At 38.4% G+C, this 23556-nt stretch overlaps 1 long non-coding RNA gene across 1 annotated transcript; it reads left to right on the top strand.

The window, feature by feature from the left end:
• The first annotated feature begins 15079 nt into the window (after positions 1–15079).
• LOC124160148 lies at positions 15080–15806 on the top strand. Its single transcript, XR_006865093.1, has 2 exons — positions 15080–15295; positions 15624–15806. It is a non-coding gene; the product is annotated as an uncharacterized LOC124160148 (long non-coding RNA).
• Positions 15807–23556: the final 7750 nt, after the last annotated feature.

Below are 23556 nucleotides of genomic sequence, written 5' to 3'. Positions count from 1 at the left end.
ACCTACATCAATCGCGTTATGGGAAGGAAAAGTGAAGGAGATATGCTCCTTCGCCCTCGTCCGGCAGCACCACGAATGCGCGGTGATAATATAATAATGTAACATAAAAATATCCCTAGTTTGGGCAGAAACACAGGACACAAAAAGATAAAAACACTCAAAGAACTAAATTTTCGGTGGCATACATCCACCTTCGTCAGAGTTAGGTAGGAGACTGTCATCTGTAGGAGACTGTAGGAGACTGACAGTCTCCTGCCAAACTCTGATGAAGGTGGATGTATGCCACCGAAATTTTAGTTCTGTGAGTGTTTTTTATCTTTTTGTGTCCTGTGTTTCTTCCCAACCTGGGATATTTTTATGTTATTTACCTCGTCAAGGAACATTTCGAAGTAATATAACAATGATATACAGGGTGTTTCAGGAGGCGATAGGGGAGACAATATTTAGCATTCTGTGTCCTATAAACGATGGGTCACAACTACTTACTTACAGAGCCATAGCAACGCAAACATTATTTTGATGCAATTTGCTTTTACCATGAAAACGGTTCTTTTTGGGCGTCTAGACTTTTCGACATTTTATTTTCTACTATGGATTTGTAAGAACATTCAATAATTAAGTTTGGACCAAACTGTGCGATTATAATTGTCTGATATAATTGATCTCTAAATGGGTGAGATTGCGCAACCGTATTATTGATATTCGATCGAAGCTGTCGTTTAATTAAGTTCAAGGATCTTCTTAGAACATCATCTTAGAACTTCACTATGTCTCTAAGTCCCACTGAAACCATAAATTAGTCGAGGTATTTTTCCTAACGGATTAATAATAAATAAACTTTGCCCCAAAAAATAAATGACTTTAATCAATTCTTGGTGCGAGTCCGTATAAAAATCACTCCAGTACGAATATATTTCTCTTGTCATTTTCTGTTGATGGCTGGCGTCTTAATACTCCCGCCAGACGCCCATAACGGTAAATTGCGGGGAAGTATACTTATGTTAATGAGCTTGAAGAAAAATATCCCATCACACAGAACTAAGAGTGCATGGTACGCATTGATTCAACTGTTACCGGCGCTGCTCTGTGGAATTCTGCCAAAATGGGAGTAACAACAACTTGGTAATATTCTACACAACTTTTATTGACGCATCTAGTTTCGGTGAATACTTCGCCGAAACGTCCATTGCAAAATATTGTGCATATTCATTTTGGAACTCATTTTTGGGATAGCACCGATAGCGATTAGGTAAATAAAAAATGAGGTGAATGTGAAAAAGTTCTCGTTCCTACCATAACATAACACCCATTGTTATGCCTTTATGCAACCTCAAGATTCAAACGGCACATCGGCCAAAGAAGTGGTATACCAACGCAGAAACATTCACTGATAACCTATAGACTACCCATGCGCATATGAAGCAAATACATTGCAATATACATTAAAAAATAAAAAATAGCAAATTTCGGAAACATAGCTTGTACATTACCTCATCACCAACCATTTTCTTTTATAAATGCTCCTTTTTGATTAAAACACTGATCACCATGACAACTCATATCAGTAGCACTCACCTGCAAAGAAGAAATACACACACTCAGTTAGACTGCAAAACATAAGCTAAGAAATTTTAAACAAGAAATATAACAACAACTTACACACGAAAGACCACAAGTGAGATAATTGTTTTTAATGACGATCAGCAGAGAAGAATAAAACAAATTCTCAACGGTAAGGAATAAAAATATTTACAATAAAATTACAATATGAAATTGTATGACAGCTTAAAAATAAATTATGGAGGCTACCAAAAATCAAGCTGGAACATTTCTATATTAACCATTCGTAAGGATTTTTTTAAATCTAGCACTTTACTTGACTACAAAATTAGAAATAACTTTTTACCTCTGTGGTAGAATTATTTTTGACTTGCTTCCAATTATTATCAATATTTAATAACCGTTACTGCCGGCTTTAATACAAGAAATATAATTTATCGTAAGAAATGACGGTATACGCTTCTCTTCTTGAAAAATGCCATCTATACCACCTTATTTTATAATTACGACAATAATCAGTGAAAAAACGTTATTTTTCATTGACAGAAAAAATTTAGATGCCAAATGAAGAATCTTATGTGTGCTTAAAGACATGTTATTCAGTAAGATTCGATTCACACCATGCTTTCTCGCTCAAACTTAACCGCATGTACCAACATAAAAATATTACAAAATATTGCATCAATCGGGAAAAAAGAAAACATTAATTATTTCATGAAACAGCATTTGCTCATAATAACATCCTATTCAGCAGCAAATTACCTCACTACTAAATTAAAAATAAATAGGCTCGCAAAAACACTCCGATAAATAAAAAAATTGTGGTTTACACACTTAGTGACAAAAAACATGAAAAGCTATGCTTTTCATTCTATAAGATCGAAGGTTAACAACATCCGTTCCAATTTCGGCGCAGATCTCTAAAGAGGCAAATTGGTAGCCAATAATCATGACTAATTAGAACAGTTTCGTGGAAAGGCGCAGCAAATTATCCCTCGTTACATTTTAGCCCTTTCTCTCATTAAAATTCTCGGTCTGAATTATGAATTTCCGCTTTTCCGAGGAAAGTATCTTCCTCACCCCTCTCAATGGTTTTTGGCCGAGTTTTTGCGGACTAGGACAGACCACAGGATACAAGATTTAACCTACCCTCTATTTCTACAGGAACCCGATCAACTACCCAGATAACAAAACGTGACATAAGAACGTGACATCTTATGCTTACGTGGACACTGTATTCACATACCATTCTCAAAAAGATTGCTTTCGATATGAGCTCTTTTAATATATTTTTGCAGGCCTAAGTGGTGGCATCATGAAGTCCTCTCCTGCCACACAAGAGGTCGCGGGTTTGAGTCCCACCTGTGTAAGCTGCTCCCAACCAGGTGTACTCGTTACATTCGTTGAAAATCACGATGTTAAAAGGCCAAGATGTGACGTTCTCGGTGGCATGGGAATATATAAATACATTTCATATCGCTCAATCACTTCCTATTTTGAGAGGAGAGCAATAATTATCAATGCATTCGAAATTTGATTCGACAAATGGATTGATTTACCGAAAAATGTATGATGAAATAGTCATGACTGATTTTTTCACTATATTTTCGTAGAAAAAAAAGATGTCTTTATTTGACTGTTGATCCAGCAATAATGACTGAATAATGAAACAGCCAAGGCGTTCTTATTGGTTCATAAGCGATTTCTCACCACTTTAGAGCTGATGCTTAGCAACTTGGACAAGAATAATCTCATGCCAGAGAGAATTAAAAAAATATTTGTCAGGAAGAAGCATTTGATTTTTAATACTCATATCTTGTAAATATTATTGATATGATTAGAAGAATCCCTTAATTAAAACAGAATATAGAAGTGGAAACTTGAAAAGAGGTGTAATATACATTGGTGCGGGCTGGAAGAATTTAAAGGTGCACAGAATTAGATGGGTATTTCGCACAAGTATGCACAGTTGGACCGTTTGCAAGAGCTTGATTTTGAAATGTGGCGAAAAAAATGATCTTATGAAGTAATTCCGTCGGAAATGGAAACAGACAAACAAATGTTATTCATTGTTTTTAAAGCCCACATGCGAAAGAGTCATGTACAAATGTCGCAAGCGCTAAATTTTCTGCCTGTCGGCCATCCAACAGGAATTGCATGCCAAAGCGAATAGAATGCATGCTGCGACCATAAGCATTCTTGTCAATTCCACTGACAGAAGGCAAACACCACTTCTGTGATGCAATAGCAGGCATGAAGAACTCCCACTATGAATTGAATTATCCTCGTTTGATTCATTGAAGATACATAATGAACTAAGACAAAACTGCAAAAATAGATTTGCGCTATTTTGAAATTCACTCCATCAAAATTTCCCAGCAAACGTTAGCCACTGCCCACAAAATTAGAACCAATTTCACAAAAATTAATCTTCTCCCACTTCGTTCCGAGTTTGAGCGAAAATGATTTAATTCGATCATAATCATAATTAATTTCTTGCACAATGCAGCAAAAAAATCGCGTACCGAAAAAAAACGAGAAAGTTCCTAGCAATTAGGTTAGCGCTGAGCAAAGCACGGAGAAATTGGTTGCATTGATTTTCTCGTGCACCGATGACGCGATGGTGCCAAGGTCACTCCGAGTCCCCCACCATTAGGGATGATCATGTGTCCTTGCAGGATACTTTCAACGGAACGAAGGGACCGCATTGGAAATGGACCGTCATATGGGAGAGGCCATTGAGCTGGGGACGATGCTTTTTACATTGTTGACGAGGGAATCAGTAAATCGGATGCAATGGCCAAAGCAATGATTGCATTCATAAGGAGCGATTGAAACCAGTTAGGATCATTTTGGCATTGCCTTTTCCATTAATATTCATACCGGAATGGTGTGACGAGGCTATAGTACAATTTATCGCCAGGTGATCCAATGTGATTTCGTGTTTATGATTCTTCTTCCGATAAATACCCGTAGCCCAATTTTTTGCCGTTACTTTTACGCAGGCCAGGAGCCAGGGTGGAGCAGAGGGGGCACGGGCCCAGGGTGGCAGATTTCAGGGGGCGGCAAAATTTGAAAAGTCATTCAATTCTTCTTATTACGTAATTTAACAATAATTATTAACTTATAAGTTATTAAACAATAATGCTAATCAAAATTTTTCATATCAAACATACATTATGAAATTTCAATAACGGCATCTAAAAAAAAAAGATTTCCTGATGTATTATATTTTAGTGGTGGGGGAAGGGGGAGTGAGGGTGAATCCAGGGAGGGGGGATGGCAAACTGATTTTTGCCCCTAATTACGGCCCTGCTTTCACGAATAATCAAATTTAAAGAATGAGGTGCGGCTTTGGATCATTCTCACTACTATATGTACTCAAATGATCGCTAGCAAGATCAGATTAATAATATATACGTACTACCATAAAAATCGCATCCCGTAAATCAGAAGTAGTGGAAAAGTCAACATCTTCAGATAGAGCTCAAAGGAAAGACCAACAGAAACTGAGTCGCTAGGGTGACAATATACTAAGCTACGTCTTGATTGGTAAGAGCATTCAATATCAAAGAGGACCATATTTTTTCTGTGTAGAATTCCTGACCGTTTTGCTTCCTCGAAAATTCTGTCCATATTTAATTTTTGCTCTGACCATTGTCAGTGAGTTCAGCTGTGCACGTATTCGTCTATTCACGATCGAAAGAAGCAAGTAAGTGTGCAGTATAAGTATGCGGTACGATCCTTAAAGTACTAGGGTAGATAATAAAAACTAAAGATTCATCCTACAGCGTCTATCGTTTGAGGTTCTCAGAAAGAAAACAATTTCAACCCCTCGTCATAAGAGCCTCCTATCAACAATGGAAATTAAATAACGAGTTTCCTTGAAATAAATCACAGTTAAACAATTCTCACAACATATACAGAAAAATTATCTTATTTTTTTATCAACTGAAGCCTATTGAATATAAAAACGAGAATCTGGTAAGCGAGAAATTTCGGGTTAGATAAAATAGTTGCAATTCAGCATATTTTCGTCAATTATGATCTACTCAAAAGGATTGCATGGTACCTACCCCAATTTTACGCATAAAATAAAAAGTTACTCCTGAGGATTTTGAAGCCGCAATTCACTCCCATATACAGACACAAATATGTGATCATGCTAATATCTGCATAAGACTTATTCATACTAACTTAGAATTTAACTTGGTGTGCGTAGATTCTCGAATGTTGGTAAGATTATGGAACCTATAGAATTTGCTGAATTCAGCAGCTTATGCGTCGACTAAAAGTTAACTTTATGCTGATTTAAAAATCTATCTTTTTCCCGATGAGGTATTTATCAGCAACTGATCCGTCAACTAAAAGATAACTTTATGTTGACTCAAAAAATCTATATTTTTATCCGCTGAACTGCACGTCAATCACTGGAATCTGTCTCTCCCATGTGGCATTTCAGATCGCATGACGACAGGAAGAAGTAAGCCGGAAGAGAGGCTGGGGCTATCCGATGAAACGGGAGTGTGTAGCGAAGGGGAGTTCTCCTGGGTGAGTGAGACGTGGATGGATACGTAAGACGCGCCTAGCGGACGAAGCCACGCTCCGTATCGGTCGTCCTAGACCAGCGAGCCCTTCCCACACGCTGCCGTAGGTGGTCAAGAGTTATAGGCACGGGTCAAGCAGAGCGGAAACGAGGCTTGTTGGATGGAGGGCAGCGGGAGGCTGGATCGCTGGGAGGAATCCCACCGTCCGGCGCCTCACAAGAAAAAGCTCTAGCCCACCATTTGCGCTCTCTCTTCAAATCAATACAAAGGTCTCTTTCCAGGAAATACATTACCCTCACATTCACAATATGAGCTCCAATATTTACGGTTAACAAAACCTGTAACCAACAAATTACTAATATTTAAATAAAACGTATATGCTCTTTTCCGCAATTATTTCAACGCCTCCTGCGCGTTTAGGCTCATAAAGTCATCATATGGACATAAGATGGCTCTATGAGCCGAAATGCGTCGTCAGCATTGAAATAATTGAGGAAAATTATGGTTTTCTTTTAACACGTTAAACTTCCCTATATCACACCTGAGTCGGTCGAAATTACTAAGAATTGGCCAATCCCATCAGTCAACACCTATTTTTTTGAATAATTCCCATTACCGTTGTTAACATTTTTTTCGTGTAAGAAATATTTTTGGCAGAGCCCTGAAGAAACTAGGATTCGTCGATCGTGTTGTGGGAAGATTTGCGGATGAAAAAGTAAACGAGAGGTGCTATTTCGCACTCACCCAGCCACACCTTTAATATGCAAAGAGCGTATGAGACCAAGTGCAGAAATCTGCTATCCGTGAACTTCATACAATAAAAGATAAACATGCGCTTTCGTAAAAAAATGCTACGGGCGTACAGAAAGCGTCACACACACATTGAATGAACTAGACTCGGGGACGTCAGACTCGGAGCGCGATAGAATGCTAGAGGAACTGTGAATTGATATATTTCATAGCGCCACAGAGAACCCCACTGTATTTCCAGGTCCGAAAGAAACTATAAATTAAGAGAGAATTTTTGCCACACGGATAGGTATAGGAATTCGTTTTTTCCCCCAAAAAATAAAAGACTTTAATGAATGCTAAGCGTGACTTCCTTAGAGCACTTCCTTTTTATTTGAAAACGGCTCCTGTCCTTCCACATCCTACGCCACACGCCTGTTACACCAGGAAATGAAGCTCAAAAAAGTGCAAAACCTTACAATATTTTCAAAATGAATCAATTTGAATAAAAATTTGGGATTAGACTAATCTTACCCTCTAATTCAAAATCTATACTAAGCCGATGGGCGCTTTTATTTTTTACGGGTGAAAACTACCCTTAAATGTCAAAAGTTAAAACAACTACATTTTAAAGTTTATGCGTGTATAATTTAGAAAAATTAAAATTTAGTTTTAAATTATATATATAAATTATATAAAATATATTGCGGTGGTTTGCAGGATACTATGTAGATGTGGATGACCTTTACACAGTCCACTCATTTCAAATGCTTTCTCAAAACCTATAATGCAAGCGTACACGCCCTGGTTAGATTCCACGTTGTTCCATGTTATGATCCAAGACAGTTTTTTACTTCAAGTAGTAATAGTTTCAAATCTAGTGTTAAGCATAACTCTGGAAAAGTATTACTTCGCTTTAGCACTAATAACGTTCCACCAATGTTAAATTGACAAAAATACCAGTGACGAAATAATTGATTACGATTTTGGAAACAATAGCTTAAATAACTGCGCGAATATTTTTATCCTTGTGGAAATAAAAAAAAACTCAAATGAGAACTAAAAGTTTCCCGCTTTCGAATGATTGAAAAGATTGATTTCATTTAAAAAATCCCAAATTCAGAATAAAAATTAAAATGTGGCATCATTGATTTAACCTTCCAGATTTAACCTAACAGAAAAACGGACGAGATGTAATTACTTTTAAATCGACAACCACCGATGAATTCTTTTAATTTTGGTCTGTGTATGTTCATGTCTTATTTTGTTAATTTGAAATGCTGAATAAATTATGACTGCATAAAAAAATTATGGTTTCATTTAAAAAATAATAAAAAATAATGGTTTTAAATGTCATGACTAATACATGACAAACGTCGTGCCAATCGATCTGCCTAAGGGGTAATGTTAACGAGAAACGAGAAAAAAAGCGAAACGAAAAGCGAGAACCTTTTTGTTATCATTTGCATGTTTTGTACATCCCCGAGACTTATTCGCGTAGCTGCTTACGCTTTTGTTTCCAGCCCATAATCAATTCTTTCATCACTGGTATTTCAGTAAATTTAACTTTGATGGATCGTTATTCGTGCTAATTCTAGGGAGTACTTTACCAGAGCTACTTTCGAATAGTATATTTACAACGTCTTATTTACTCGGAGTTAAAGGCATACATGAATTTTGCGACATTTTTTCATAATGGAAATAAAAAACAAAACTTGCAAATTTCGCTCATGAAACCGTGATCGTTTGATAACCGTGCGAATATGTTTGATTGACCTTTTCACTTAAAATGTTTTCGAAAAAGGGCGTTTTATATGTTAGACGATCCACAATAGTGAAACTCTCCCTCAGCATTCGGTATAGAACGGAGGGTAGTGTGGGAAGGGTCGGAGAATTCGTGGTTCGATAGGTCGAAAGGCCTCACGTAGTTGACACGAGTGGGGCCTCACGTCCGAGCAGCAACGGGTTCAGACCAAAGACTGCCTGCCACACCTGGAGGAGGAACGTGTCGGCTGCGGAGAAGGAAGCGACGAGAATCGCTGATTTCATTACGAGAATTGACGGGAAAGACTGAGGACGATTTCAACGTGAAGTATAGCGCGCTGGATTTTCTCGTCTCCGCGAAACAGACTCTTAGGGGGAAAATAACACCACTCCATCTTATTAATTGTAACTGTTACTGGGGGATCAAGGCGGATATAATAAAGAAGTACAGATGATGAAGCCCCAAAAATATTTAAGATGTCATCTATCTATAAAAATAAAAGAGCATGTCTGTTTGTCTGTCCGCTATGCATTTCAATACGGCTACATGTATTACAACCAAAGTTAGTGCGTAGGTGCATCTCATGCTTCTTAAATCCATAGTACTACTTCTAATTGTGTCCGACTTGTTCTTCGCATCGATTTGAGACACCGTTTGCTACTTCACATCATGCAACTTTGTGATTGGGCATCCAGCCGGATAGGCACGCCTCTTTACACGCTCAAAGGGAATACACAACTCAAAGGATTCTACATTTATTAATCCTCGTGGTGCAAACCTTTTTGCTCGGATATGCGTTCACACGGCGTTTTCATTCTGCGCGCGTACAGACACACATAATGATCAATTTCGTGGAGCGGGATGTAAGTTGATCCCGTGCGCGGTGTAAGGAGATCGTTTTTTCCATTGTATACACTTAAATAAGTATACCATCATCATTCCTGCTTTGTTTCTTTGAGTAAAAATCCTGCCATTTGGATATGAATTCCAGGTTCCACGTTTCCCAATTACGCGGATCTATTGGGGGGGTTAAGGGAGCTATAGTCCCATTCTTGGGAGTCCAATTTACACTAGATAGAATTTTAATTTGTCCCTATTCTGGAGCCACCACTGCCGGGGCACTATCTAACGATTTGATCGTTGGATTATTCTTCCTCGTAGGATAATCCTCCAAAATCGTTAGAATAGCAATGGCTGTTGCCTGGTTTCGATGATGGTAGGACCCGCCCGCCTTTGTGACGTTGCGGGATTCCTTGTCCCATCCCTTCCTTCCCTATCCCGTCCCAGGAGGCGTCGTCGGGCTCCTATCGCGGCGGCGCCTCTTTCCTTTTTTCCTTCCAGTCCTCCCCCCTTCTGAGGTGCAGAGGTGATAAGCTAACGCTTCCAGACCCTGCCCCCAGAAGTGTAACCGGCGAGCCCGCCCTAGAATGTCGTATCCACTGCCTGGGCACTATCCTTACTGAGCAAAGCCGGGTGGCCGGCTAGTAAATAATGCATGAAAAAAGAACAAATCCAACTCCCTGAGGGGTAATTTTTTGTAATTTATTATGACGGAAATAAAAAAAAACTTGCAAATTTCATTTGCGAAACCGGGGTCTTGCGTTAGTAAAAATTCGTGAGTGAATATTTCAAATTTTGTTTTGCTTCCATCTTGGGAAACCCGTAGTTTTTCATGCTTTCAAAGTTCCACACGTCATCCACCCAAAGGAGGTATCTGCCATATTTCAAAGTTTAAAATATAATGCTATGCGGAGGATGAAGGGATAGTTATATCATTGAAAATTTTCGACAAAAAAGTTTTCGACGGCCTACGAAAATGGAACTATCACTGTGCATTCTCATGGCAGTGGTGCCTTTTCGTGGTAATGACTTCTGTAGGCAGACACGTACACATTATTGAAAAACCTAACCGCGGAGAAGTAAGGTTAATTTCATTTACTTCAAATGGCCCCATAATTGCGCGTGGTAAAAACATCGAAAACCAACGTTATTGGATGAAACATCTGTGGGCGTATGGTAACGAAATAAATAAATGTTTCACGCGTAAAAATTTTACTGCAACAAAACAGGGTTGCAATTTTGAATGATTCAAGGAAATATAATTAAAAATTATCGAATTTTAGATTCTTCTAAAATTCTACACGGTTTTTTTTGTAACCTTTTTGCCATGTAGGCAAAGTAGTCATAATAATGGCTAACCTACCATCTGGTTCCCGGATATTAATATAGTATTTATAGCAGATAAGCGAACGATACGTCCCGTTTCGATTAATCCGCTAATAATGAGGCAATTTCACAATTTCGTGTAGTGTTAGCAATAGTCCATGAATAAAAAACATATCTTCTGGTCCTAAAAATTCAAAAATACTCACTTAACATTTGTTACAAAATAATATTCGTTTCAAGATTCTTCGTAAGCCATTATTTTCGCATATATAATTTCATATATTTTATCGTTAAAAGTGTTGATGTAAACGGCAATGAAACATTGTGCTTCGTGTGAAGATTCAAAGACGAATGATAGTTGCGCAACATCCCAAGGCACACTCATGAGGACCTGCTCTCACAAGCTCACTTCAGGGGCATCCAGCGCTCTTAGAGTTGAGGATAACTTTAGGGACAGGTCTGGTTAAGAGGGACATAAAGCCTTTACCGGCAAACTCTGCAAGGAGCAACCTCGAAGCTCGAGGCGTAGTATCATTTAAAGTTAAGCCTCGCAAAGACGCTGGCCAAACTACGGTCGCCTACATTGTCCGGTGGACCCCCACATTGAAGGTGACACCAACTGCTTAATGCATGAACCCCAAACGGGCCGTCAGCGTCGCCAGTAATTGACTTCACGCACTTTGGGGGAGGGTCACCTTGGTCAATTTCGAATATAAACGGGTGCATTAATAATGTACACGCGGCCAAGGCTTGTCTCTCCGTAACAAAGGTGGGATAGCAGGGTTCATCTATCCGCCATAGTAGCTACGGCAAGCTAAATAAATTATTTGCGAATGCGTTAACGCTTAAGGGACCGGGGTCGTATGGCTACCTGGAATGACCATTACTCACCATTTTGAAGAGCAATAAAGGAGGTGTATACACTTACTCTATGGTAGTACTCATCTTAAATATTTCTTAGTTAATGCTAAAATCAATGGATAATGTCATGTAAATATAACCTTTTACTTTATTTATCAATACAATTGAGTAATTTTTTAAAAAACATTTTACAATAAAGTTTTTTAAATGAACAGCGATCACGTCGCTCCAGCTTCCCTTGCCCTGGCCTACCACATTTCACTTTGTATGACAGATAAGCAGCTTATTTCCATTCGAAATGTAATAAGGAATGACAAATGCATCAATGTGCTCACTCAAACATTAAAATGGCGAGACGAAATGGAGTGAACTGATTTCCTGAATAAAACACCCGTTACCGTTACAAATGAAATATAGGAGCGCTTAACCTATCATTTCGACAGGTCAAAATTTGAAAAAATACTCGACCTTCATCCAAATACATACATCAAATTGCAAAAGGCTGTAATAATTTCAACCTGTCATATCACGAGAAAATTTCTCAACGCAACGGAACAGTAAAGAGTTACTTTGGTGAGTACCCGTGCTCTTTACACTACAACAACTCAGGTGAAAACTCAATTTAAGGAAAAAGATAATAATAATAATAATAACAATAACAATAATACCGTATTTATTTTCAAGAAAATTTAGGAATATTTAGGCCCGTATCGTCAGTCGCTACTGTCCTTTCTAATAATTTACGTGTTAAACAATCACATACAAATTCACCCATGCGGGATTCGACCCCGCGACCTCTAGGTTGACAGTCGAGGACATCACCTCGCAAGGTAGGTTCTAGGGTAGAAAAGTGGTATAACTCATTGTTGGAAAATATGAATACATAAATTTGGTAATGTATATATTACATATTATGTATTTGTGATACTGAGTGTATCGATACTATCGATTGTTAATTGTCGGAATAGTTTGGTTGGTAACCAGAATAAATAAGTTGGTGTTCTCGAAGGTTGACTGTTTCTCTTTTCCGCTTGTGTCACGTCGATGAACGCAAAGTCACGCAGTCTATATAAAAAATCATTCAACAGGTTATGGGCCCAGCTACGTGTGGCAACATTTTATAGAAATTTACGTGACTAGTGAAGTGCGAACTTAAGGAAAAGTGATCGCGAGTATTCCGTCATGGCAGAAGCGGAGAGTTTGACGAGGAGCATTTCCAAGTTCGATGGCACCAATTTCCAGCTGTGGAAATTTCAAATTAAGACTGTATTCCTTGCTGGAGGAATACTAGATGTGGAGCTGGGAACAAGTCAACAGCCAGCAAATCTTCAAGATACTGCAGGGAAACAGTGGGTGAAGGACAATGCAAAAGCAATGTGCATTATAGCATCCTCAGTTGAGTATTCACAGCTAGAGTACTTACTTACGTGCACATCGGCGTCTGAAATGTGGGAAAAGCTATGTCTCGTGCATGAGCAAAAGTCGGAAGCCAATAAGCTTCTTCTCATGAAGCGGTTTCACGAATATACAATGGGGCCGAGTGATTCTGTCGTAAAGCATATTGCGAAGTTACAAAATATTGTGGCCCAACTAAAAGACGTCGGAGAGCAGATATCGGATCTTGCTCTTATGGCAAAGATTCTGGGGAGCCTTCCCGCTAAGTTTCATCCACTAATTACGGCGTGGGATAACGTCGCAGCAGCTGACCAGACCGTAAAGAGACTTCAGGAGAGGCTGATCGCCGAGGAAGCAAGAATTACGGAGATAGAGGAGTCGGCGAGTGCGTTTGCAGCCATGTCGATAGATAGAGATGAAAAAAGGGCAGTAGGAAAACAAGTTGGAAGTAAGCGGAATGCCAAAATTGTTTGCTTTATATGTGGAAAACCTGGCCACATTGCCCGAAATTGCAGGAAGAATAAAAAGACGGAGAAGAAGAAGAAGGAAGAAACAGGATCTGGGAATTCTGTGAGTGCTTTTGTTGCTTTCAGTAAAGATTCTACTCATGAACGCAGCAAGCCTGTAAATGAGGCAAAAGATGTGAAAGATTTTATCTCACGTAGTGAAGTAAGAGATACCTGGCTCATGGACAGCGGTGCGTCTAGGCATATTTGCTACAGACGTGAGTGGTTTAATGATTTAGTTGAATGCGGAGATATCTCAGTTACTTTAGGAGATAACACGAAGTGCACAGCTGTAGGAGTTGGAACTGTTGTAATCCGCAAGTACGCGAACAAAAAGTGGGAGCTTGGGAGAATTGAAAATGTTTTGTACGTGCCTCAACTTCGGAAAAATCTTTTCTCAGTCGGCGTATGTACTTCAAGAGGTTTTGAGGTTAGGTTTGCAGGAAATAACGTGATGGTGTGTCAAGATGGCAAGGTGCTAGCTACAGGTGTGAAACAGGAGAACGAAATATATAGAATGTTATTTGTTGTAGTCACTGATTGTCAGGCCAATCTCGCGTCAAGAGATAGCTTCAAAGTGTGGCATGAACGTCTGGGACATCTGAATGCTGGAGCGATGATTCAATTATCCAGGTTAGGCATTATCGAGGGGCTGAACCAAGCAGGAGGTGAAAAATTCCGTAGAGTCGAAAGATGTCAAGTTCAATGAAGCAGATGAGAAAGTGCAGATTAGTAAGCAAGAATTCCACTTTCAACTGCTTGGAGAAGAAGGAAATGAAGAAATTGATGGGGAAACAGGCCAAGAGTATCCAAAAGTATGTAGTCAAGAAACTCAGCTATTACAAGGAGAAGAAGTAGCTCAACGTTGTTTAAGAGATAAAGAACAATTAAGAAAACCTCAGCGATATGGTATTGATGTAAGTTTCGCTGAGTGTGCTGAGCCGATCAATTATAGGGAAGCTGTTACGGGGCCTGAGAAGGAGAAGTGGAAGAAAGCTATAGAAGAAGAACTATCAGCTCACCGGGTTAATGGCACTTGGACTATTGTTTCGAGAAATGGCAAGGAAGTGATAGACTCGAAATGGGTATTTAAAATTCAAGACTCTGAAAGTGGCACACGCTACAAGGCTAGGTTGTGTGCAAGAGGGTTTAGTCAACGACCAGGGCTTGATTATGAAGAGACATTCTCACCAGTTGTGAGGTATGACTCTTTGAGAACTCTCTTGGCAGTTGTAGCTGAAGAAGACTTGGAGATGGTTCACTTTGATGTTAAAACCGCTTTCCTGTATGGGGAATTGAAGGAAGAGGTATATATGTCAATCCCAGAAGGCATTGAGGTAAAATGTAATGGTTATTGTGAGCTTGTATGTAAGTTGAATAAGTCATTATATGGTTTGAAACAATCTCCAAGAACCTGGAACCAAACATTTGTTAAATTCCTCAGTAAATTTCATTTTGTTGCCAGTGATGCTGACAAATGTGTATTCACTCAAATTAAGAGTCCTAATAGAATGATTTTAGCTTTATTTGTAGATGATGGTCAACTGATTGGGAGCAATATGGAGATGATTCATGGTGTTCTGGAAGCTCTTGGTAAAGAGTATGAAATAAAAGTTTCAGAGGTTCGGAACTTTTGTGGCATGGAAATTATGAGAGATCGAGCCGCAGGTACTATTCATGTTCATCAGACAACTTATGCCGGAAAAATCCTCAGGCAATTTCAGCTATTTGATTCTACTCCGGTGGATGTTCCTGCTGTTCCCAGTGTAAAGCTGAGTGAAGCAACCGATAATAGTGGTATTACAAAATTTTCATATCGCCAAGCTGTAGGTTCACTTTTGTTTCTAGCTGTTGTTAGTAGACCTGATATTTCTTTTTCTGTTAATTGTGTGAGTAGGTACTTGAATAATTATGATGAAAGCCATGTTAATGCTGTAAAAAGAATTTTCAAATATGTCAAAGGTACAGTTAATTATGGTATATTGTACAGTAGAGGTAGTTCAAGTGAAGATTTGATATGCTTTAGTGACTCAGATTTTGCAGGAGATCCTGATACTCGTAGGTCAATGACTGGATTTGTGTGTTTGCTGTCAGGTGGTCCAATCACTTGGGTCTCTCAACGTCAGAAAATGGTGACACTCAGTACCACTGAAGCTGAATATGTATCTGCATGTATGGCTGCCAAGGATGTAGTATGGTTGAAGAAACTGTTATATGATATTGGTTTTAATTGTGTGAGTTCAACCCCACTTTATGTGGACAACCAAAGTGCTATAAGGCTTGTCAAAAATCCCGAGTTCCACAAGCGGACTAAGCATATTGATATTAGATACCATTTCATTCGTGAGCAGTATGAAAGGAAAGTTGTTAATGTTGAATATGTTCAAAGTAACGATCAGTTAGCAGATATTTTTACAAAACCTTTGTGTAAGGATAAGTTTGTTAGATTTAGAACATTATTGAATATTGTGTCTTCTATTTCAAAGTAACAGTGAGTTATGTATTTTCTTTGTGTTCTTACTGTTTTTTAAGGAAGAGTTATCACAAATAGTGGGAGTGTTGGAAAATATGAATACATAAATTTGGTAATGTATATATTACATATTATGTATTTGTGATACTGAGTGTATCGATACTATCGATTGTTAATTGTCGGAATAGTTTGGTTGGTAACCAGAATAAATAAGTTGGTGTTCTCGAAGGTTGACTGTTTCTCTTTTCCGCTTGTGTCACGTCGATGAACGCAAAGTCACGCAGTCTATATAAAAAATCATTCAACACTCATATATCCAGTTATACCACCTATCTACCTTAAATGAAAAAATTAAGTTTTATTTTAACAGAATACTTAGCATAAAAAATAAACTCAATTAAAAAGAAATAAAGACGACAGAAAAAATTCAAGGCAATATGTTAGCGATTAAAAACGTTTCTACAATATGATTAAGTAAGCAGAGATTCCCCGTCGAAATGACGTTCTGGCCATTTTAGTGTTAACCAGCGCTCACAAAGGGAACGTCATGGGAGATGCAGAATATAAATTAGACGGGGACAGTCGTTAACACGCCGTATCTTCAAACCTTTCTCGAAAAATGCGCGCCATCTCCAAATTTTCCGCGCCTCTTTTTTCCGACTCGTCTCCCGCGGGCAGTCAACGAGCAGCCTGGTTCCCAGGCATCACGCCGCGTTAAGGATTTCACGCAGCCAAACAGCACGAAGGGGTCCGCCTTGAGGGATATATTTGAGACACGTTACTTGAGTAGGAGGGGGGGGGGCGGACGCTCAGCGATAGTGTTATTTTTCAGCGTGGAGCGCCGATAAAAAGGATGACGACATCATGCACAAGCGGGCCGCTCTCGCTTACACGGAGAAAAACCTTCATCTGTCACAATTTTTATAGCATTTTTTTGGCGACGACGCAAATCAGCGGCCATAGTTTATCTAATTCATGAAAACGGCGAGGTCTGATGAAGCATAAAAGAGAAATTAATGCATGATCACATCGTGCGAAAATTCTGCTGAGGAAAAATCATTTTAATAGGCCAAGACCCGCCGAACATTGCTTTTAACAAATTCGCATACAGTGCTTACATGGCAAGCTAGTTGAAACACGGGGTGCAAATTTTTGACTCAAAGCTTGGTCAAGGCGATTGAATTCTCCTTAGTGGAATTTATGTACTTACGTTGTCTTCGCTTGAGAATGACTCCATACATGTTTACCACTGTCAAACACATGGTCATTTCCTAAAATTTATTTTATGATAATTTTTCTAGCGTGGTTAGCTAATTCCTCTAGCTACATTTGAATAAAGTCTCAGAATTTAAGTTTAAAACACTTACACTGATAATCCAGTATATTATTCTCTGACGTACAAGAAGGTACATTATGGTTGCGAGGAATAAAAATGTATTGTGTTATAGATCCTTAATGCAATTATCGTCCGTTTCTGATAGTAGTAGCATTTGGATTTAGGGTGCGTCGACGGCTAGGTCATTTTGCACCACTATTGTGTCAGTTCAAAAGATTGTTTCATTACAAAACTTATGTAGAAAGAGATCCATGGCATATGGGGTCTTCGTACAAAGAGTGAGCATGATTAGACTTTATTAAAAATATTTATTTCTCTGAGGAACTGAAATGCATAACTTGAGTTGGTAGGGTGGTCTCCCAAAAGGGCTTCTGTCCGTTTCTGATATCCATGGCGGAGTGGGAAGACGGAATCGAAAAATTCTGCCTCGCATTCCCACGCACTGAGTAGAATTTCAACCCCTTGCGCTGAAGTGACGAGCCCAGATCGTCATAAACTTCCGATGCCAAATCGCGCAGTGACGAGTGTAGATCGTCATCAGATTTTCATAACTTTAGCACTTTTTAGGGTAACAATATTAACCCATTCGCCTCGTAATTTTTCACGGAAATGTCGGACCTAAATTCCTTTTTTGTTCATGCTAAAGTTTTAATTTCCGTATCGCCATATTTTGCATGAAATTTTAAGACAAGATTCATGTATTTATTTTTAATACGATAATTTTAGTCTTGTTGGTACATAGTATTTATTTTCAGCATTATGTTAATTCATTAGTCATGGATAATTTGAGAAAAAAATGCAACGACAATCGCGCTAACGGTTTAACTCTATACCTTGAGTCAGACCGAAACAGGCCGGCAAATCGCCGACTATTTACCCGAATGGATTTAAACTTTTGAAAGTTACAAAATATTAAAACATCCATAATGTATATAAAGAACTCACATTTCATGAAATATGATGCGTTGAAAGGAATAAAATGATTTTATACAAGTAACGATAGCTGTTTTCTCGATGTTTAATAATCAATTATTATTTAACTGCTAAACATAGATTACAAACTACATAATATCAGTTCATTACCTATCATTCCATTTAAAAGAACTACATGAAAAATAATTAGAGGATAGGAGTACGATATACAGAAAATATATTGTAGTTGAAGGGGTAAATAATCCATTCCGCTAGAGTCGTAGACGGAAGCAAAATATACTTCAAACTTGTTTGGTTTATTCTTATCTTGTTGCGCGGGCATTCATTAAACAATACTTGAAAATCATTACACGGAATATCCATTTTTCCCTCTCATCCACTCTTGCTTCAGCTCTTATTTTTAAATATTGCTCCTAAAATCAAAAATGAATACCACGTCATTGAAATGTGAGCAATAGAAATTTATATAATGCAAGATAATCTATGGTTTGTGAGGTTATGATTCGTTGTTCCGCGAGATTAACTCAGATTTTGAAAACGTAACCTAAAATTTAAGGCAGCTAATGATATCGGGTCAGGTACACAGTCAGGATGTGTTTGGAAATATTACGCCACTTAATTTAAACTCCATTGTGGATGAATTTCCCTTCCTCCGCCATGAAGAAGCAACAGCCAATCGAGTATTACACAAGATTAAAGAGACAACCCTTAAATTGCAATTGCAGCTGCGATAAAAGTTCCAGGGTCAAATAAAAAACGATATATATGAGGATGAAAGGGAAATGAAGAGGAAATTCCACTATCAGCAACTCCTGAAACGCAATGCAACAAACACAGTTATCCAATCACTAACATGCATCTTTATCAGTGCAAGATAAATATCACACCACAGAGCGAATGAAAGTGTCAGAAAGCTTGAATAATTGCAGTTCAGAGGATATCTAAAACGAAGTCAGCACTCGAAAAGTGTACTTCAGGAGAGGGATGGGGTAAAAGTACTTAACCCATTTGATATTTCAAATCGGACGCAGTTGTTTACATAATTATGCAGATAAAACTATAAAAGTCAGCAAAAGTTTTTCTTGTGTAAAGATACACGTGCCATAGCAGTGCACTTTTTTACCCATTTATTTCCATTTTGGCTCAATTAACAAGAACCTAAACACTTCAACAAATTTTTGAGTCGTTACTATTGCTATTCATGATTGATCTAGGCCTAAGATTGATCCGTTTCACTATCAATTGCCAAAATATGGCATGTTTATAAAATCTTCTCGGGTTTGGCCCACAATGTTCTCCACTGTATGTTGGTAACAGTTTGTTTTCGTCACCCTTGGTTACCGAGATAAAAATTAAACAATCTTTGAACTTCACCGAAATATTGCAAATAAATTAAGAAGTGTTTCTATCAATTTTATTTTTTCTTTCGGGGTAATCTGTAGGACTAACATGGTGTTTAAACATTTTCGTTATTCAACTACAAAATATGGGTTATAAAAATATGCAAAAGCCATTTTATTAATCTTCATTAATTTTTTCAACTTATGGTGGAAGATGAACGTTGTAGACGAAGTAGTTTTCCCTAGATTGAGTTGCAAAGTTCATGAAGTTGACAAAACGGCTAATTTTATGGTGCACTGAGTCATTTATTGCACTCGCGTGTCTACATTTTTGAATTTGTCATTAAATAAAAAATAAATTAGAATTGAGAATACAATGTTATTTAAAATAACGTATTATGCATTATTATGGCATGCACTGAAGTCCAGATATAAATTTGCAAAGTTCAGTGGCATATCATTTTGACGCCGACAGTAGTAACAGCTGAATGGCATATGCCAACCGAAAAAATCATTTACTAAGTAATACAGAAAAAAAATCCATATTAAGTAAATGGATCCTCTTACGATCATTAATCCTTTCCAGCAAAATGTTAGGCATTGCTTAAAGACGTTTAAAAAAGAGAATTGGTCTCTTAAATGTCAAGTGAATAACGTGGCAGTGCTCACAAAAAAAACAAAACCACTTTGAAAAACTACGCGCAGCATTTGTCGTTGCCAATGAAAAAGTAGAGAAAATAAAAACAGCGAGAGGAAGAGAAAGCGACATAGAGGGCAATGTGCAGTGTTTTACCGTCTCTTTTCTTTACTCCTTATTTCTAACTCATATTCCTGTATAACTCGACAATATAATCACCAACAGAACTTATGTTTCCGTCAGAAGAACTCGGGCAGACATAAACCTCCTCCAACACCCCAAGCTTGTACAAACCGGTACCAAAATTCCTTTCTGACTACTGTATCAAACTCTTGCAATTTATTACCCCCTAAATAAAATGCTCCTCCACCGCAGGATTATTAATGAGGAAGTTGTAGGAATACTTATTACCGTGGCACTGTTGTTTTGAAAAATTTAAGAATCTGTGCGGTGATATTTTTTATAATTGTTAGATTCTTTGCATTCAATTACTCTAGTTTTTACTTATGCTTATTTCATAATTACTGTATTTTGAGCAGAATGGTATGTATACTTATGTTTTCTGCTCTTATGAGTTTCTCAGAGCAAAAATAAAGCCATTCATTCGCTTCCGCAGAGCATCACTTATTACCCGAAGCTCTCCGACCATTACAGTTGTGAGATTAGCGGAAAGCAAGCTTAGGCGGGCTATTTTCACACACCATTGGAAGGATGAAATAAGGAAGGGAAATGAAACCAAGTCCTTACCCAGAAATTTACGGCGCGGTAAAAGGCAGAGAGGATCAATTTCAGATTGAGTTCACGTGTACTCTGCCGGGCACGAAATATGAGTGACTCATGCACTTCCTTCAAAGGCGAACCTCGATTAGGGCATGCTGAACATCTTCGCTTCGTCACCGCCTAACGCTGAAGACTATTTTCTTCTTCCTTAGCAAGAGTGATGATGCAGCTGAGTCGAAACACTTGGATTGTGAGTGTACGATGTGGAATGAGCAATGTGGAAGAGAAACACCACAGCACATGCCTAAAATCCTTCCCATCTAGACAAATTCCCTTTCTCCTCGGTCTACATTCAAACCTTGGGCTAACTAACAACCTCAACCCTTTCCAAACTAGTGTTATTTATTAGAATAACGAAGTAAGACCATTGAAATGAGGAAAATATCAAAAAGTAGAAACCAAGATAGGAAAACGTATAGGTTTGCACAATGTATATCATGCAAGAAGGGGAATCAGCGCGTATAACATTGGTCCCTGCCGGGATTTTCTCCCACTAACTAATATGTTGAAATTAATTGATGGACTAGCTCTGCCAACCAGCCTGGTCCACAGCCACTTTGACTCTGTTGCGGTACCGGTCGTTGCCCTGTCGCCTATCGTTGCGGCGTTGCTGTTGCCTATAATAGTGTTGCACTTGTTGCTGATTGCTATGGTTTTTCGAAGGAGAACAACCACTGCAGAAGGGAGACTGGAATTAATTGTGGCTTACCAGTGTTTGTCTCCCGTTTTTGTGGGCAGGCTGTTTTTGGCCCATTTTGCACATTTTTGTCCGAAATTCTACGAAATTTCCGGCCTCGGTGGCGGCGGGGTAACGTCCTCGCCTGCCAAACAAGAGGTCGTGGGTTCGAGTCCCGCCTGGGTAGATTTCCCATGTCCAGGGCATGGTTGTTCGTGTACGTTTAATTGTTAAATTTGTTGAATACCCCGATATAAAATGGCCAATATGAGCTGTATTCGGTGGTCTGAGAATAAAATAAAATAAAAATAAAATAAAATGTCGAGATTCAGCAATGAGACAAAATTCAACTAGTGCGATGTGAGCTGTATTCGGTGGTCTGAGAAAAAAATAAAATAAAATGTCGAGATTCAGCAATGAGACCAAATTCAACTAGTGCGTGCTGAGATTCTGCGTCGAACATATCAAACCCCATCCCTGTAGCACGACTGGTACGACTTAAATAAACCCTAAAGTGTGACTGCACAAATGCATACAGACTGACACGCTAAAACTTAATACACACAGATATCCATAAAAATACATATTCGCATCGGAATTCACTGCAAGGGACTTTGATCTTCTGGAATAATTACCAGAATACTAGGCTAACCAGATGAATACCCTCTCTTTTGTGGAAATCCTTAACGTTAAATCTCACGACTACTTCTCGCGTCCCTTCCGTACACAAAATACACATCATGCCATCTATTTATTATGCAGCTAACAGTAAGAGGCCCTTGGCGTTGTGATTATGAATTTATATAAATTAGGTCAAAATGCTGAAAGATAATTTATTCCTCTGAAGCCTTCAATCCTACAATTGGGAAACACCGATAATTAACATGATTCGGTAACCCAGGCCTCGTACATGCTTCATCCCCTTGGAAACTGCCGAAACTGAATGCTAAAATTTTTTTCTCTCGTAACTATTCTTATGAATTTTAAATGTCGTTAACATATAATAACGATATCACCACCAATCAGTTAACAGTGCATACAAGAAAACATCAGATTATCTACCTATCAAGCTAATTAACGGTATTTCCTACAGGTAGGATCGAAGGCTTCAGAGGAATAAATTATCTTTCAGCATTGTCATTTTACCTAATTTACATAAATTCATAATTACAACTCCAAGGACGACTTAGCTGCATAATGAAAAATTTGGAATGAAGTGTATTTTATGTACAAAAGTGACGCGAAAAGTAATAGTGTGATTTAACGTTTAGGATTTCCAAAAAAGTGAGGGTAAATTTTTGGTTGGCGTAATGTTCAAGAAATTATTCCAGGAGATGAAAGCTACTCGGTGTGAATTTTGGTGCGAATGAGTGTTTTTAATATTATCCATGAACTTTGAATCCGGATAAATTTGCGATCCTATCATAACTTGGCTCGTTCACCATTTTCACATTATTGCCGATAGTGATAGTTTGAAAAATAAAAGGAATAGCAATTATTCTACAACTTCTCGAGCTATTCTCGGCAAAAAACGACCCTTTCGTGGATAATTTGATGGCGTCAAGAGCTCCTGCCGCGAGGGTCAAGGCCACCAATTCCTGCCTTCTTCCCATCGGTCTCTAAGGGCTCTTTGATGTTGACACTCTTAAAACGGAACAGACTCAAGCGTTACACGGGGGAATTAATCCAAAATGGAAATAGGAGTTGCACTGAAATTCCACATAAGTATAGTTTTCACGCGGAATTGCAGGGATTTATTTTTATTTCCACGGGCATACATTTTTGTAAGAGTTTACCTCCCTCAGTGAATGATTGATCCAATTGATCGTAACGAATTGATGAGGCGGGACGT

The sequence above is a fragment of the Ischnura elegans genome, chromosome 6, assembly GCF_921293095.1.
Source record: "Ischnura elegans chromosome 6, ioIscEleg1.1, whole genome shotgun sequence".
NCBI classification, from domain to species: domain Eukaryota; kingdom Metazoa; phylum Arthropoda; class Insecta; order Odonata; family Coenagrionidae; genus Ischnura; species Ischnura elegans.
The sequence above is the reverse complement of the archived record's forward strand: the minus strand, read 5'-3'. Positions and strand labels throughout refer to the sequence as shown.